The following is a 19,321-nucleotide window of genomic DNA, read 5'->3' as shown; positions in this document are numbered from 1 at the left end:
TTCTTCTTGTTTTCTAAGATTAATTTTTATAAGTGTCATATTGTATTTTATGTTTTGGTTCTTTTTGTCTTTGAATTAATTTTCCAGTCTGGGTTTTCCTAACTTGGTTTGTGTCTTTCTAAATTTCATCCAAAACTAGAGGAATGTGTTCCTTAAACCTTTGCAATGAATTAGATTCCCTCCCTCTTTACTTTTTAAACCATATTTAGAAGGATTTAAATTTATCAATTGGACTGGTGAAAGTTTAGATAGAAATGAGTCAATTATAAAAAATAAAATTGATGTTAATACAGCTTGTCATAATTTTCTAGAACAAAAATTAAAAGTCAATTAATTGTAATTGTTACATATTAGTACTTAATTGATATTTAGGAATGCAATGCTCTTTTTCATTTCTCTTACCTGAAATTCACTTGGGTATAATATTCTTTAATTTCTTTCCTAATTATTTATTCTATATAACACATTCACCTTTCCTATCTTGAAAGCACCTGCTGTTTATCCAGTTTAAAATTTTAAATAATATTTTCAAAATGTTTGGTGAGAACTGATTACATATCTAGCCCAGTGGAGCAGATGGGAAACTTCATTTTAATTTACTGCTAGAAAATGAAACTGGGAAGCTGTTCATGAAGCAACATATAAGAGACCCTGTAGAATCATTAAAGGCAAAAGAAACGACTGTAATCATTGGATACTGGAAAAATAAATAAAGCTATGCATTATTTAAGTCAGTGTTGCTATGAAGTTGGAAGTAAACAAATCAGGTTATTAGTGACCTGTTTTAAAATTATGGCTGCAGTTTTGCTTTAAGAAAGATTTTACTGGCTGGAGATGGTCATGACTACAGACACATGTTGTACATTATAATTGCCAAATATGCTATATTAGCACTTAGTATCTTTATGAGATTAAAAATCAGGTTAATAAATGTTGGCCTAAATAGTGTTATGCAATAAAAAGAAAATGTGTTTTGTTTCAGATGTGGAATAAAATAGCTCTATTTGGAAATTCCATTGGAATAGTCTGAGTTACTTATATTTTGACAGTATAAAACTCAAACCATATTCATTATTCCATGTACTGACAGAGCAAAACTCAAGGTGGGGGTCAACCTATTTCCCAAAGCACCTGAAGGCCAAATAAGGAATAATAGATGGAAACTGATCAAGGAGAGATTCATCCTAGAAATAAGGAGAAATTTTCTGACAGTGAGAATAATCAATGGAACAGCTTGCCTTCAGAAGTTATGGGAGCTTCAGAAGTTCTGGAAGCTTTTAAGAAGAGACTGGACTGTCATCTGTCAGAAATGATGTAGGTTCTCCTGCTGGGTGGGGGTTTGGACTAGATGACCTACAAGTCCCTTCCAACTCTGTTATTCTGTTCTATTAGGTGATCTGGCATATGGAACAATAAGAACTGAGAATAAGTCACTGGATGCCTTGTTTTTACTCCATTGCCTTCAGGATGACAAATTGTAGCCCATGCTGACTGCCACCAGCTAGCAAATATCAGAAAAATTAATGTAACAGATTATTTTGGAATAAGCCATGGTGGCGCAGTGGTTAGAATGCAGTACTGCAAGCTATTTCTGCTGACTGCTGGCTGACTGCATTTCGGCAGTTCAGTTCTCACAGGCTCAAGTTTGACTCAGCCTTCTGATTTCCAGTTTGGTGTCGCGGCGAGACAGTAGGGGAAATAGCGGGCTCTGATAAATCCCGCGAAAACTCCGGCTGCCAAACTGCCGCCGATGGGTCTTCGGACCGAACCCATCTTGCAGGGATGGGGGGAGAAGAGGGATGCCTTGGACGACCGAAAGGAACAGGCAAGTTCCTCGGAGCTCGAAGGGAACCCTCTGTGAGTCAGCGGCAGGAGGTGGCAGCCATGGCAGCTGCCACGAAGCTGTGACAAACCGAAAAAGAATTGTGCAGGAGGAAAGAAGAAAAGAACTATCTGCTTTGAAGCCAGGTGAGTGACACCAACCCAGGCGAGAAACAACGTTAAAGTATGGATTTTTATAAGTAAAACCCCTAGCCTTAAACAGCAGCTGTGGATTTGTGGGGCAAGAAGAGTTATTAAAGCAATTACAGGTGGTAAACACCCATTAAGGAATTTATTTAAACACAGACCTATTTGGAATAATTGAACATTGAAACACTCTTGAGATATATTTTTTAAATTGAAACTGACGAAGTTTGGAGAAGGGAAAAAAAGGGACAAATAGGGATTCAACACCTTTGAAATTCAAAAGAGGAGAGACAAATGGATGGTTACATAATTGTAATAAAATGGAGATTGCCATGACTAAGGGAAAGTGTTGATTGCAGAGAGACACCTTCTGTTCGAAAAAGAAACAATGTGATTTATCGTTTATTCTGGATTACTTTGAAAATAACCAAGGGTTTTTGGTTTTGGAGATTCTTATTCTGTCTACGGGAGGTTTTATTGGTGGAAAGAAAGAAGAAATTTAGTGGATCTATTAAAATTGAAGCATTGGCGCAGGAACAAAAGAAGGCAAATGGAGCAGGAACAAAAGAAGGAAACTGATGGACTTTGCATGGTATAGAAGCAACTAAAGAATTAAAATGACATATAGAGTTTTAAATTTGGCAACACCGAATTTGAAATGGAATATTTATGGACAGATAAGAAAATGAAGAAATAAAATATACTTGGTTTTGAAATAAGAATATAAAATAGTTTGACGGGAAAATGAAAATGTTATATTTAAATGATTTTTGAATTTAAATAGGAGGTGTTTATAGAATAACAAAGATGGAAAATAAAATAAGGTAATTAAAATAGAATTAATGCAAAGGTGGATAAAAATGATAATTTTATAGAAGAATAAGAACATACATAAACGTAAGATAAACTCAAGAAAATTTATTAGTTCATAGGAGAATATGTGGAGAATATATACAAATATGTTTGATGCAATAAGTCTCAATGTTAAATTTAAACAAAATAGAGAATGGTAAATATGCTCAAATTTGAATGTTTAATGTATTGTTGGATGGTAAAATAAGATACACAGACTTAAGTAGTAAATTAAGATTGAGCTTAATGTATTTTGGAAATGGTTATCATTTAGAAATATGCTGGGAATCACCCAGGAAGAATATGTTTGGAAACAGTGAAATAACAGATAAACATGTTGAAAATTAGCTAAATAATAGTTGGAGATAAGGATGAGAATATGCTGAAAAGCAGCCATAGAAGTAGGTATGGAGGAGTATATGCTGGAAAACAGCCAAAATAAGATATTCTGAGAACCAGCCAAACAATAGTTGGAGGTATAGAGGAGAATATGCTAGAAAACAGCCAAACAAAATATGCTGGGAATCAGCCAAATAATAGTCGGAGCTAAGGAGGAGAATATGCTGGAAAACAGCCAAAACAAAATATGCTGGGAATCAGCCAAACAATAGTCAGAGGCATGGAGGAGAATACGCTGAAAAACATCTAAAATAAAATATGCTGCGAATCAGTCAAAATAATAGACAAAATAATAGATATGGGGTGAAGAAGAATATATTGGAAGATTATTAAAATGAAGTGAGATGAATATGAAATGGTTCTGCGTAAAATCAAAAGGGTAACTGATGATAAGTTTAGAAAATTATATGTAAGTTAACAGAGTTTAAGATTTAAAGATTTGATGCAATGGGTCCAGGGATGAAGGAGTATAGATAGAAATTTGATTTATAAATGGAAATAAAAATAGAGTTGTGTTTATTTGAAAATTAAAATTTGTGGTGATAAAATAATAAGATAAATATTTAGATTAAGATGTTAGAATATTTGTTAAAAATTTGTGTTTTGATTTTTATGTTAAAAGATGTAATGGAGGAAATTCGGGAAAGAATTGTTAAAGAGTTTTAAGCGAATGTATCTATTCATGACCAGATCAAGACTTCGTCCTTAAAAGGTGTATTTTATGTTTATGTTTTTTTTTAAAAAAATAAAAAATATTTTCAAAAAAAAAAGTTTGACTCAGCCTTCCATCCTTCGAAGGTCGGTAAAATGGGGACCCAGATTGGGGGCACTATGCTGACTCTGTAAACTGCTTAGAGAGGGCTGTAAAGCACTGCGAAGCACTATATAAGTCTAAGTGCTTTTGATTTGAATCTATTAAAATATCCTATAAAAATATGAAAGCAATGCACTGTTTCCTATACTAGCATCCAGAGATTTTTTTTTTTTGAATTAGGAGGATAAAAGATAAACTAAAAAGAATGTGGACTGGCTTTGATGATGTTATTTTTAAAGGACATATTAATTTTTGCATTTCTTTCAAGAACCCAGAGAGCAGGTCACCTAAATTTAGTCCCAGCCAGTGCACCTAAATCAGCTTTCTTTTTAAAATGTTCTTTTAAAACATCACTTTAATCTGTGACTCCCTTGCACTTTCAGCCAGCAGTTCAAGTATTTCAGGGCAGGTTGACCATCATCTGCAGTCAACGTGTTTATTTTATTTGCTATTCTGTCTAGTCACATGCTTGCCATAAAACTCAGGGTAGCTAACAAGGAAACAAAACAATGCATATTAAACCAAAGTATTAAAATAGATCATGTTGAAGATAATGCGTACATTCAAACAAAACAGGTTCACATTGTCTCCAGAAAAACAACCAGTCTTAAAAGCTTTTTGAATGACAGGCAATGTTGGATCTTAGGAGGAATGATGTTCCGAAGGTTGGTGAGATGATAGATAAGCACATTTCCAGTCTCAAAAAATGACACTGCTTGAATAATGGGACCTCAGACATTTCAACCCTGTATTTATTAATTGGGCAGAAGAAGTCAGAGACAGGTGGTTCTGCAAATAGCCAGACCTGTAAAGGGCTTTGTAGGAGACCATCAGCTGTTTGAATTGCACCCACAAGATCGATAAGAAAATAATAGCAATAGCAGTTGGATTTATATACCGCCCCATTATGTTTTATGGCACTCTCTGGGTGGTTTACAATGTCAGCATATTGCCCACTCCCCCTCCAACAATCTGGATCCACATTTTACCAATCTCAGAAGGATGATCTCAAGGATCCAAACTCCGGCCTGATATCAGTAGGAAAGAAGCAACAGGCTTGAAGGCAAACTAGGTTTATTCAGCTGGACTCAGGCATGCAATGAGTTCAATCAGCAGCCAGCCAGCAGTCAGCAAAGTCTGGTTAGCAAAAGCTGTTTGATGCAAAGTCAACGCTGGGAACGTCCACCGCCCAGTGCCTGTAAATAGGCGGGCCACACCTTTCCACTGTGCAGGCTTCGCTCTAGTTGCTGTCACGCGCCACAGCTTTGACCCAGCTGATTGTTGGTCCAAACTGCTGCTCAGCACTTCCTGGCTTAGCCACGCCTCCACGCCTCGCAGCTGAGCTCCACTGTTTCCTCTGCCGCCATAAGGCCGCTGAGCCAATCGTGCCATGCTTGCCATGCTACAGCTGGGTCTTCTTAAAACACCCCCCATCACTGGTGCATTCCTGAGACATCCCTCGTCGCCCCTCCTTCTGCCCGCCCTGCTGTGACAAGCCCCGGGCCTCATGGCTTGACAGATGGAAGGCTCAGTCAACCTTGAGCCCCATCAGGATCAAACTCCAGGCTGTGCTGGAGCTCAGCCAGAATTGCAGCTGCTCTAGAACTAGCATAAGTCATATATTAGTAGTGCTGTTATGTTGATGTGCCAAGGTATACCTACAACTGGCTGCTGCATTCTGGACCAGCTGCAATTTTCAAATGGTCTTCAAAGGGAATTCCATGTACGGTATGTTGCAATAGTCTATATGCAAGATGACCAAGACATGAGTTTCCTGATCCACAAATTGTGCACAAAATCCCTCCTATCCACAGCTGCTAATTGCTCCTTGAGCAGAAGCCATGAATCTTGGAGGACCTCAAATTTTGCATCTAGAATTAAAAATAGAAAAACTCCAATCTAGGTAACTCCAAAATCTTCAGTTATATGTTCTTGCTGGGGTTCAGCTTGATCCTTTTCCTCCCCATTTAAACCTCTAATTGCAGAAGAAAGAACCTTAGAAGAACTTTATGGTTCTTCTAAGAAAAAACCATAATGACATCACTTGATCAGTCTTGACTTGAGATGTATCACTGGCTATTAACAGCATATTGATGAAACCTAACCCCATGCCAACATATGGCCTTATACAGCAAATTCATGTAGATATTAAGCAGGTGTGGAGAGAGAATCTATCCCTGAGGCATCCTATGAAACAAGGACCTAGAGCTGGATCTCTCTCTCTACTAATCCCAAATAGAAACAGTCCCAGATGAAGGAGGAGCAATTCCCAAATCCCACTAGCCAATCTAGAAGGATATCATGATTGATGATATCAACAATCACTGAAAGATCATGGAAGGTCAGACTGGATGCACAACTCTTATCCCGAGCCTGCTCTAGCTCACCAATAAGCATGATCATTGCTGTCTCACGATTGTCCCCTAAAACCTGACTAAAAAGTGATCCAAGGGTTCCCCCAGAGGCCACTGAATGTGCAGCCTGTGTCAACACTGAAGGTGACCTGGCTGAAGCCATTTTGGACTTCAGTGTTGCCACACTGGAGTTGAGGGATAGGGAGGGGGGAATAGAAATAGCTGGGGCTTTGTAACCAAAACAAAATACTTTCTCCTGGGAACTAAGGACATTCTCACATCTGGTCAGAGAGGAGGAGTGAAGCAACTGGACGGCACGCTGATTGGACCATGTGACTGACTGGGGAAGGGGAAAACTTTTACTTTTAATTAGGTGGAAACAGCAGGATCCTTCAGAGTCGGTTTTCACCAGAACTGTGCCAATATAACAGAATAACAGAATAAAAGAGTTGGAAGAGACCTTGGAGGTCTTCTAGTCCAACCCCCTGCTTAGGCAGGAAACCCTACACCAAACAAATGGTTATCCAACATCTTCTTAAAAACTTCCAATGTTGGAGCATTCACAACTTCTGGAGGCAAGTTGTTCCACTGATTAATTGTTCTAACTGTCAGGAAATATCTCCTTAGTTCTAGGCTGTTTCTCTCCTTGATTAGTTTCCACCCATTGGTTCTTGTCCTGCCTTCAGGTGCTTTGGAGATTATCTTGACTCCCTCTTCTTTGTGGCAGCCCCTGAGATATTGGAACACTGCTATCATGTCACCCGTAGTCAATATGATAATATGATATATACCCAATAAAACTAATCTTTGAGGAATTTACCTGCCTCGGAGTTTTGTTTGCTATGTAATTATTACTTGGAACCCTGACAGCTTGACCACTTTCTCAACTATCTTTTGCTGGAATAAGACCATTAGCTAAAGAAGTAACTAACAGCAAGTGTTAGTTCCCTACCCTGGAGATAGATCTAGCAGAAAACCCAAAAAGCCTCTATGTCTGATTACGTGCCCTGACATCCTACATTTTTAGCTGAGAACAAAAAGACAATAATGAATTATGCACCCTTCATTGCTCGGCAATGTTGCCCCACAACTGTTATACTTGAAGTGCCCCAGTGTTAGAAGAACTCAGCAAACAAGCTAAACCAACACATTCAATCATGCCTTTGCAACAACATTCATTATGGACCACATCAGTCATGCACAAGAGCATGAACAGTGGGTGAAAGAGCCTTCATTTTTAAATGCACTCTAAAATCTCTACAAACAGCATGTCACAAGATAATTCAAAGTGCAGTAAACAATGGAAGCTTAGCAAGTCAATCAAACACAATATAGGGCATTTTATCTTAGCTTTTTAAAAACGCATTCGTGCTCCAGAAGAGCCAACTCTCAGCCAGCCAGTTCTGTATGTACTCTTCTATCGTGTTGCTTGTGCAGATTTTAGAATGCTTTTGAAGTCAAAGACTACTTTATTTTTAAAGGCATCCTAAATCTCAACATCAACAGAACATAAGAGTGTAAATAGTTCACACATGGACAACTGAGCTCAAGAAGCCAATGGCACGAGTAGTATTTGCCTTCACATACAACATTACCATCACCCATCTCCTTCCACTTATGATTGTATGATTGTAACTTTGTTGCTTGTATCCTTATTACTGATATTGTTTCCTGTTTGCTTATTTGTACCCTATGACTATCATCAGATATTGTACCTTATGATTCTTGATGAACGTATCTTTTCTTGTATGTACATTGAGAGCATATGCACCAAGACAAATTCCTTGTGTTTAAATCACACTTGGCCATTAAAAATTGACTATTATTGACTATTATTAGATTGTGTCCATTGTTTTAGGCTGATTAGGGCAAACCGTGGATTTATTGGGACTATTCTGTAAAAATCAGAAGTAAAGTTAACACCTGTTCCTGGAGGTGTATCAACACTTTTGGGTGTTAGTAATAATAATATAGTTCGGGCCAATTGCAAGATCTATTGACATAGACCCTGCTGGACTTCATCTCATAGTGCATATTATTGGTTTTTGGTGGTGTTGAAAGGTTGGGCAAGGCATACTATGATTGATTTCAAGCTGATTCTTGCATCACATTTTTGGCCTTTGAATTCTTTCTGCTATTTTCTTGAAGTTCTGTTTCAGGGACATTTGGTATTTTAAAATGAATTATGTATGCAGTTTGCAAGGGTGGGGATGGGGCTAATTAAAAACTGAGAGTTGTAGGAGATGTGCCTTACATCAAAACATTGGGAGAACCTTGTTTATCTCTCTCATTTGCTTTTTAGACGCCTAGAGAAAAATGGGGACAAGTAAACACACAAGAAAGTAAAAAAAAAAATGATAGCAAGGGAAAGAAGAGAGAATGGTTTAGGCATGACAGGTATGGAGATATAGAGACAGAGATGGACTGGCACAAAAGAGAAAGGGATGCAATATCTACCCACAGGGCAAATAGGAAATAGGGACAGGAGAGTAGATGGAGAAGCAAGAAATAGCTAGCCACACATATAATAGGGATAAACAGATATTCTGATACCCAAAGCAGGAAAACCAGGACTGGTATTTATTCAGAAAGTCAGGAAAGGAATGGTTTTGATTTCCCAGTACAAATCAGTTGAGGAATTCAATGGCCACTCTGGCTAAGAATTCTAAAAGCTGCATTTTCAACACAACTAAGACCTATCAAGGTAGGTAAAGCAATATGATCATGCTGCTATTCGAACGTTCTTCATGACCCAGTCACCACAAGTTCATTGGACAGTTGGTGACTGCTGCTTTGAATTTTTGTAAGCATACACTCAGGTGATAGTATCTACCACATCTACTTTCTCTTCTATAGGTCTGTATTTTGACTTGGCTTCCATTTTTTCCAGGCATCAGAATTTCTCCAGTGATTCTTGCCTTTGTACTACTTGTCTATTTTTTTTTAACTATTATGAATGCTTCCAGTAAAAAGTCACAAAATATACCAGAGTTTTGAATATAAGGATTTCCAAAGACCACATAGTAATGTATTGTGTGGAATTTTGTAGACCTTGAAAGATTAATGTTCTTGGTTAAGGTATTTTTTGTTCACTGGTGCAATTGCTTTTTTTGCTATTGTTAAAGATAAATCCAAATTATTATAAATACGATTGGGAAAGCAAGCAAAGCACAGTTTCTGGAATTATTTCCAACTCTATAATACAGTAGTCATAAGAAGATTCAGTATTTTCTTAGGTGTAATTAAGAGGCATGTTGTGCTTTGTAAATGTGGGATTTCTGCTTTTTCCTTTTATTTCATGTGTTTTTGCATGTGCACACAAGTGTACTGAGAAACATAAGGCAGGCTGTATATGCTCTTTTCTGAATCATGTGAGCATATGAGGATTGTTCACACCCCCAATCTGACCCAGTATGCAAAGCATGGCTTTTGGAATTCTTTCCACTCCTTTAATAGAAAGCGACTGATATACTGGTTAAGGTTCAGAACTACAAAGAGGGCGATCCAAGTTCAGATCCACTCCTTTCATGAAAATTCATTGGCTGATTTTGGACCACTTGCCCAACCCAAGCTTTCTCACCGCCTTCTGGGTAAAAATGGGATGAGGAAGCACAATGCATGCTTTGAGCTTTGTAGGATAGGCAAGATTTAAATGTCACAATAGACATACTTTGGTCACATGACTCAGAAGAAGGCGTCACGTGACGTATCAGGACTTTTTCCTCCTTCGCTAAACCAGGCATGGGCATGGCTAGCACGTGATGCATCCGGGCCACAGGCCACACATTTGACAGCCCTGGAATATGAGGATCTTTTTCTGGAATGCTTTTCTCTGTAGCTCCTTTGTATATTTAGACCTACTTTTCAAATCAAGATTTCTTTTCTTGGCCTCTCCAACCCCAAGCATGGTTCTATTTTGTTCAGTTTCAGGAGCATTACCTTACTGAGGGACAGCTACACCAACAGGCAGGAGGAGTCCCTTATAATTTCTTTCTCATGTTCTGTTGTGCTGGAAAAATTAAAAATCAGACAGCAAATTTTCAGGAATAATACTACTACTATCATTATATATCATTATATATGAGCGCCAAAGAATTGAGGCCTTTGAACTATGATGCTGGAAAAGAGTCCTGCAAGTCCCTTGGACTGCAAGGCGATCAAACTGGTCAGTCCTAGAGAAGATCAACCCTGACTGCTCTTTAGAAGGCCAGATTCTGAAGATGAAACTCAAATTCTTTGGCCACCTAATGAGAAGGAAGGACTCAGTGGAGAAGAGCCTAATGCTGGGGAAGATTGAGGGCAAAAGAAGACGGGGACGACAGAGAATGAGGTGGCTGGATGAACCAGTAGGCGTGAGCTTAAATGGACTCCAGAGGATGGTAGAGGACAGAAAGGCCTGGAGGAACATTGTCCATGGGGTCATGATGGGTTGGACACAACTTCGCAACTAACAAAATCATTATATATCACTATATTTGCATGTATAAATAAATAAAATAGCCAGCAGAAAAGTTATGTCTTACATGATTGGAAATATTTGCTATAAACTCTTGCAGTCTTGCTCATCTGAAACACTTATAATGTCAGATTTTAAATCCATTGTCTTGCACTTTAAAAAAGTAGCGAGAGCAAATTCTGTAAAAACTCCCTGAACGATCATTCTGCAGACTAGCAATTTCTAATTAGCCACCATGCTCCTCTGCAAATCTACCCACCTGCTCTATCAAATTGTCTCAGTCGTGTCCCTGTCCTTAAGGGAGAAGCAGGAGTTTTGATTGTCAATTTAATTCTTGGATTCTCACTGCAGCTTCTAGCTGGACTGCAAATTAGTTCAGCGGGTGATAAGGTTTCTCTTGACCTCCTATCACTGGCCACTAAAGCAGCCATCCTCTTTCCCCAAGAAATTGAATTTCTCTCATTAAGTGAATTGGAATAAACCCAGACGTATGGGATTGCATCCTGTAGGTCAGAAAAAATGAAACATTATCATCGTCATCATCCTGTCAGTGGAAAAATGGCAAGTACTTTGTGAAAAATTACCCTAAACTGTTGTTCCTAATCTGCATGCAGCACAACAAACTTTTTCTGTGCATTGAGGCTGTTCTCTCTGTGTGGTTCTCTTTTTAAATGGCATTTGAAGTACATTTGCACCCCAAGAGCCAATAGTATTCAGAAATAAAGATGTTTCTATTGAAAATGAATGGTTCCATGTCAATGGATTTCTTTCTTTTCTGTCTTCAGGTGGCATCAAATAAATGTCAATTATACATATAAAAAAAAAAGAAACAGGAATATTGATTATAAAAAAGAAAGATATATATCATCTTTGCAGCTTTGGAGCTGTGAAATTGCACAAAGCAACCAATTCATTTCAAAATGGGTGCTCTTGAGTGGACTTCAAGAAATTGTGATGAGATTCCTGAACCAAAGCATTCCACACAGCTTGGTTTTGTTGTTTGTTCCACCCACCACTTTCTTTTGGAGTTATGTTATATGTTTTCACTTAGGACCCATTCTGAGTTTAAGTACAGATTTATTCTTAAATATAGTCTGAATTATTGTTGTCTTAGAACTGAATCATGCACCAGTCATTCAGCCAAACCTACTGAGATCTTACTTAAATTATGTTCCAGGATGGTAGTCATGTCACCCACAGAAGAAATTATAGTTATAGTCAGAAATATTGTAAAGGATATGTTTTATTCTTCCTATTCACAATTGGTTTCATTTTTCATAACTAAATCAGCTTTGCAGAGAACTTCAGAGAGTGCTAGAATGTTATTTTGTACAAGATATTATGAGAAAAAGATAAGCAACAGAATATAAACACAAATAATTACATTAATCTGCTGGAATGGCTAAAATATCAATTGGTTAAAAAATCCAAAACAGATATGACTGCAGTTGCACACACTCTCCTTCTAATTTAAACTATTTAAAGTAAACTTTATGCTCTTGAAGGTGACCCAGAAATGCTAGCTGACTTGCCTCCAAAATCTGGAAACCTGATTTCAATCTTGGGTCAGTTGCACAAACTACTCTCATTTATTTTATTTATAATAGCAATCCTACATTTTATTGTAAAACAATCATGTAACATTTCTGTGCCCAGATCTAGTGTTGATTTGTACCTTCCATGGCTTAGCATAGTTTATATGATCTCTTTTGACCATGCAGTGGAGACTTCCTTCTTCCCATGCCTGGCAGCTAGAGCCACAGTATTGATTTAAAGTAAAATATTTTTTTAAAAAGATGGATAGACAAATTCCTGTGAGAATGCTGTGATCTGTGTGAAAACATTTTTTTTTTAAATTTGATTTATATGCTGCCCTTCTCCGGAGACTCAGGACGGCTTACAATGCATTAAGCAATAGCCTTCATACTTTTGTATATTTATACAAAGTCAGCTTATTGCCCCCACAAACTGGGTCCTCAATTTACCTACCTTAGAAAGGATGGAAGGCTGAGTCAACCTTGAGCCTGGGGAGATTCGAACTTGCAGTAATTGCAGGCAGCTGAATGTTAATAACAGGCTATTAGTCTGCTGCGCCACCAGGCTCATTAAATCTCAGGAGACCCTTATGGAATAGGTGCCCAAGATCAGAAAATATTTCCCAACTCTGATATTTTATCTTTCTCATATTAGCTTTTCCAACCAATGCGGTCCTGAGCTTTCTTTTGCCAGTTGGGTTTGGTTCGAAACATGTGGAGGCGGCCTTCATCCTGCAATGGATAGACAATGGCTAGATGTCAAGGATGAAACTTTGATAGCTACGTGGCTCTGCATTTCAGCTTTCCATTAGACTAAGGGAGGGGAGGTGTTGCTTTCGAATGGGTTAGATGGAAAAACGAAACTTCAATTCTGCTGGAAGAGCCTGCTTGGAGAGCCTAGAAACTTTTCAAGGACATCCTAACAGGTGTGGAGTTTGAAGCAGAAGGTTCCGATAACAAACAGAACTTATCTACATGGACTATGTGAGAGCCTGGAGGTTTGGTTGGGGAAATTGTTGTTTAATTCTATGAACTGGTGTTTTGGAACCTGAGAGTTAGTTTTGCCTCGACATTAACATGCAGTATATTCAATAAACAGTAAGATATTCTGAAATGAAAATGATCTTGGAGTTTCATTTGAATTCTCAAGCTGGATATTGACATGGTAATGATGTTAGCTTTTAAACAGCATGTATCAGTGGTGGGTTGCTACCGGTTCACCCCAATTAAAGCTAACCAGTAGCAGCAGCGGTGGGAGGCTCCGCCCACCCGCCTGGACATCATCAAATACACTCTGTGCATGCGAACCGGTAGCAAAGGTAAGTGAAACTCACCACCGGCATGTATGAATGTCCCACTAGTTGTACACCAATAGTACAGAAGTGAGATGGTAATAGCCTAAGTAAACCATCATGACCAATGCAAGTTTTATATCCTCAGAGTATTATTGATTGATTGAAAGAGCTGGTTTCAATCTGGTATCTGAAAATACCTGTGTTTCACTCTGACAGAACCATTGTTATCTCCTTTTGACTGGAAAAGTGAAAGTTACCTGATTATGGAAGAACTGCTGGAAAAGAGCCGAAGGGTACTTTGCTGAGTGTAGAAGAAGCTCAGCATGGGGATACTTTGCCGTTATTTCATCCAAGAGAAGAAAGCCAGCTATGCTATCAGGAACAACATCCTTGAATTCTGAGGCAAAACCTCTGCTCTCGTAAATGGGTTGTTTGTTGCACACCACATTACATTTCAGATGTCGCTTGCAGGCTCTCCCTGTCATTGCTTTCTTGTATATTTTATTTCTTCGTCAGAACATCAAAGGCCAGTAGCACCTCTCAATATTAATGAGCAGGATGTCTGTAGGATTTCATACTTATAAATTGGATTTGCTGGGATTTAAGAATGTTAAAAGAACAACAGGAGTTGTCTTGAAAGAATTGGGTTTGTATTAGGCAACCTGAAATAAAACTTTCTGTGGAAACGTATTTAGAGATAGTGGAGGAAAGGCGCCAAGGATTGAAGTATGAGCTGTGGAAAACCCAGTCATGGGTAGCGAGTACATATTTTCCAGTACATCTAACTATTGCTAAACACTATTGATTGGTAAATAAAATGGTACCCCAATTGCTCTTGATGGTTAAACATTGTTGGCAGAGCAGTGCATTCTTAGACAAGGCAGTTTTGTGTATGCATCTGTCACCCAATTTACTCTCCAGGTTAATTCATGTGGATATATTAATCCAAGTGCTGGTTTTGTAAACTTATTTCCCCACTAATACATTCCATTGAAAGCTATTTGTTTTCCGATCTTATGGCGGCTCAGCTCAGGCATTAGGCATCTCAGGAAATAAGGAATAATTCTCTGCCAGGCATTTGTTTCTGAAATTTTTTGGTAAGCTAGTGCATCTGGACTGTAAAAATCCAGAAGACCACTAGATAGCAGCAAAGAGCTAAAATTCCTGTGTCTTGTTTGTTGCTGCCATCCAATGGTCATCTGGATTTTGTAGTGCAATTCTGGCAGCCTTAGTTTTAGGTTCCTAGATTCTTAGATGAGGAGGAATCTGCTATCCCCTTTTCAGACCAACAAAAATAGCATCTGATGAAGTCTGCCACAAACCAAGAAACCTTATGCCTTTTAATAAAATTTGTTAGCTAGAAAAGAGTTTATCAGACTCATTTTTGCTTCAGTAAACTACAGTAACTCTCCTACAATAATTGATGAAAGAGAACTGCTGTGATTCACGCAATCAGTTAATTATTTTCTAATCTATATACTACTAAAATTCTCTTGTTTGTCTCTGTGTAAATTTGAATTGGGCAAAGTAGTGTATTGAAGGGCAATGGTTTTTGAACTGAGATACCTTAAATTGGCTAATTTACAGAGTTGTACCCAAAATCTGGAATCCAGGATTCCCGTGACATTAAAATTTGATAAATTTTACAAAACATTTACTGACATAAAAATTTAGGTTAAAACATTCCACGGCATAATACAAAATGTCATAAAACATTCTCTATGATCAACACCTAACATTTCACTATGCCATACAGTTCAGTATGGGCTATTTTCAAAGCAGACATATCTCTGAATATGTCCCTGAATTTTTAAGAATTTATCTAGCGAAGGCAATACATCAGAAGCTCTGCTATTGTTAAAAGCTTTGGGGAAAATATCTCTGAAACAATGACCTAGTGGGTCACAGGTTGTCTAGAAACTTCTAAAGATTAATCAACAGGAAGCTGTTGCAAGTAGTTGTTGTTGTTGCTGGAATCCACACTGTATAATGGACATTAATACAATTAATGGACAATGAGTCCAGAGTTATTTCACAAGAAGAGTACTCCACTCATCTTCTTGCAATAGAATACCTTATGCCACCAGGCTTGAAATTTTGGGCCTAGGCAACCTAGAACTACGTCACCTATGGTCTGACCTAAGTTTGGACATAAAATTGTCTGCTACAACGTCCTACTTGTCAATGACTACTTCAGCTTCAACCGCAATAATACATGGGCAAACAATATTTTATTTATTTATTTATTTATTTATTTATTTATTTATTTATTTATTTATTTATTTATTTATTAATCAAATTTCTATACCGCCCTACTCCCTAAGGACTCAGGGCGGTGAACAGCCAAGATAAAATACAGATAATACAAATATTAAAAAATCCCTTAAAATTATTAAATATTTCAGCCGAAACACAGATTAAAACACCCAATTTGTAAAATCACGAATTAAAAAATTTAAAAATTTAAAAGATGGGAGTTAGGCCAGGCCAGCTTGCTGAAATAGAAAAGTTTTGAGAGCACGGCGAAACGTGCGCAGGTCCGGGATCTTCCGTATCTCTGGGGGGGAGCTCGTTCCAGATGGTAGGTGCCCCCACAGAGAAGGCTCTCCCCCTGGGGGCCGCCAGTCGACACTGTTTGGCTGACGGCACCCTGAGGAGCCCCTCTCTATGGGAGCGTACTGGTCGGTGAGAGGCTATTGGTAGCAGAAGGCGGTCTCGTAGATACCCCGGTCCGATGCCATGGAGCGCTCTAAAGGTGGTAACCAAAACCTTGAAGCGCACCCGGAAGACCACCGGGAGCCAGTGCAGCTCGCGCAGGAGGGGGGTCACATGGGAGCGCCACGTCGCTCCCATAACCACCCGCGCGGCCGCATTCTAGACCAGCTGGAGCCTCCGGGTGCTCCTCAAGGAGAGCCCCATGTAGAGAGCATTGCAGTAGTCCAAGCGGGAAGTAACGAGAGCATGAGTGACCGTATTTAACGAGTCCCGATCCAGAAAGGGACGCAACTGGCGAATCAGGCGGACCTGATAAAAAGTCCCCCTGGCCACGGCCGTCATGTGCTCTTCTAAAGACAGCCGTGAGTCCAGGAGGACACCCAAGTTGCGAACCCTCTCCGTGGGGGCCAGTGACTCGCCCCCAATAGTCAGTGATGGCACCAACTGACTATATCGGGATGTCGGAAACCACAGCCACTCGGTCTTGGATGGGTTAAGCCTGAGTCTGTTTCTCCCCATCCAGATCCGCACGGCCTCCAGGCACCGGGACATCACTTCAAGGGCATCATTGGGGTGGTCTGGGGTGGAGATGTACAGCTGAGTATCATCAGTGTACTGGTGGTACTTCACCCCGAAACCACGGATGATCTCACCCAGAAAACATTTTAAATTCCCATGAGCCTTATATATAGATAGTTGTTGTAACTGCTAAAACTGTGAAATTCTTCTAAGGGACTCGTTTTAGCTTCAAAGTAAACAGATTTTCTTTGAAAAATCCCTTTACAAACGTTTAGTTCATAACGATAAGAGAGAGAGAGAGAGAGAGAGAGAGAGAGAGAATTTCATTTATTTAATTTATTAAATTTATATGCCACCTATTTCGCTGTAAGCTGACTCTAGACAGCTTATAAACATTGTAAAAACAGAGATACAAAACATTAATATTAACTATTAAAATGAACAGAAATTAAATAGATTTAAAAAGTTAAATATTGATATTAATTTATGCTCCTGGATCAAAAATCCCTTAATTTTTTTGTTTCATCTCTCCTGTTGCAGAGAGATAAAGAATAATACCATGCATCATATTGGAAAATAGTACTATATATCAAAAAACATGTACAAAAACAATAGATTCCAAGGGAAAGTCTCTGTACATGGCAAACAAAATCTCTAACAGAGCCCTGATAGCGCAGCAGACTAAAGCACTGTTATTAACATCAGCTGCCTGCAAGTTCTGCAAGTTCAAATCTCACCAGGCTCAAGGTTGACTCAGCCTTCCATCCTTTCTAAGGTAGGTGAAATGAGGACCCAGATTGTGGGGGCAATAAGCTGACTTTGTATAAATATAAAAAAGTATGAAGGCTATTGCTTAACGCATTGTAAACTGCCCTGAATCTCCGGAGAAGGGCAGCATATAAATCAAATTTTAAAAAAAACAAAAAAAAAACCAAAACTCTTGGGAATCACAGAATGTGTTTTTCTAGAAAGAGTCTCATTTGCTGTTCTGACTTCTAAAAAGGCACAAGAAAAAAAAGAAGAAAATGTTCAGAATATTCTTTTTGGAATAGAAAGAACAGACAAACAAAGCCACCTGGAGACACTCTGATGTTGGGCAGCATCCAGTGGTGGGATTCAAATAATTTAAGAACTGGTTCTCTGCCCTAATGATTTTTTCTAACAACCAGTTCACCAAACTGTTCAGAAAGTTAACAACCGGCTCTCCCAAATTGGTGCGAACTGGCTGAATCCCACCACTGGCAGCATTTAACTGTAATAAAACAATTTTTTAAAAAACTTAGTTGAATCTGCCTACTTTGTACCAGTGTGTTACTAAATTAGTAAAATTAGTAAAATTAATAAACTTAAAGTTAATAAATAGAATTTAAAAAGGAAAGAACCAACTTAAAACTAAGGAGAAATTTCCTGGTAGTGAGAACAAGTAATCAATGGAACAGCTTGCCTTCAAAAATTGTGGGTGCTCCATCACTGGAGGTTTTTAAGAAGAGACTGAACAGCCCCTTGTCTGGAATGGTATAGGGCAGTGATGGCTAACCTTTTTGCTATCATGTGCCAAAAGTGGGGGGAGCATGGGGAGGGTCATGCACACATGTGCCCACACTCATAATGCAATGCCCCCCCGCGTGCCCTGCCCTCCACGCATGTGCGCATCACCCCCACATTCCCCCTCCCTTGCGCATGCATGTGTGACCCCCCAACGGTCCCCCACCCCCCATGCATGTGCACACGACACCCCCCTCCATGCAACCCCCCCGGCCCATTTTGTGCCTGGCAGGCCCCTGAAGCCTCCTGAGACCAAAAACAGGCTGGGGGGGGGCACTCTGCTTTCCCCCGCGGTCTCCCATCCCCCGCTCATGCACACGTGCCCCCCCGCACATGCGTCACGCCCCCACGCCAGAGACCCAAAAATCAGCTGGCCACCGGGAGGCGTGCACACATGCACGGTGGAGCTGAGCTGTGCGACGGCTCGCATGCCAGCAGAGTGGGCTCCACGTGCCACCTGTGGCACGCGTGCCATAGGTTTGCCATCACGGGTATAGGGTTTCCTGCTTGGGCAGCGGGTTGGAGTAGAAGTCCTTCAAGGTCTCTTCCAACTCTGTTATTCTGAATTGTCTGTAAAAACACTACGGTGACATGAAAATGACCTGCACATGATGACATCATGACAACGCAACACTTACATATTTGTAACATGATGTCTGACACAAGTATGTAATTCATGGCATTTATGCGATGATGTTATAAAATACTTGCTGTCATTTGTCACACTTTACTCCACGGTGGATGCTGCTGTTAGCCAAATGGCTAAATATGACAGATATACCTCCTGGCTGGCAAGCTTCATCCACACCTCTTCTCCAGTCAAGCTTGTACATTCCAGCTAGTATACTTTCTCTAAAAATAAAAATAAA

General features: G+C 39.3%; 1 long non-coding RNA gene across 1 annotated transcript in view; it reads right to left on the bottom strand.

Annotated features, from left to right (window-relative positions):
• The window catches only part of LOC117666388 (uncharacterized), a 59,031-nt gene extending 39,782 nt beyond the window's left edge, over positions 1-19,249 (bottom strand). The window contains exon 1 of the long non-coding RNA XR_015731417.1: positions 19,234-19,249. This is a non-coding gene — a long non-coding RNA (uncharacterized LOC117666388). The remainder of the gene's footprint in view (positions 1-19,233) is intronic.
• Positions 19,250-19,321: the final 72 nt, after the last annotated feature.

The sequence above is a fragment of the Pantherophis guttatus genome, chromosome 1 (assembly GCF_059756535.1).
Source record: "Pantherophis guttatus breed Tessera chromosome 1, ASM5975653v1, whole genome shotgun sequence".
Taxonomy (NCBI): domain Eukaryota; kingdom Metazoa; phylum Chordata; class Lepidosauria; order Squamata; family Colubridae; genus Pantherophis; species Pantherophis guttatus.
This window is presented reverse-complemented; position numbering and strand designations above follow the sequence as displayed.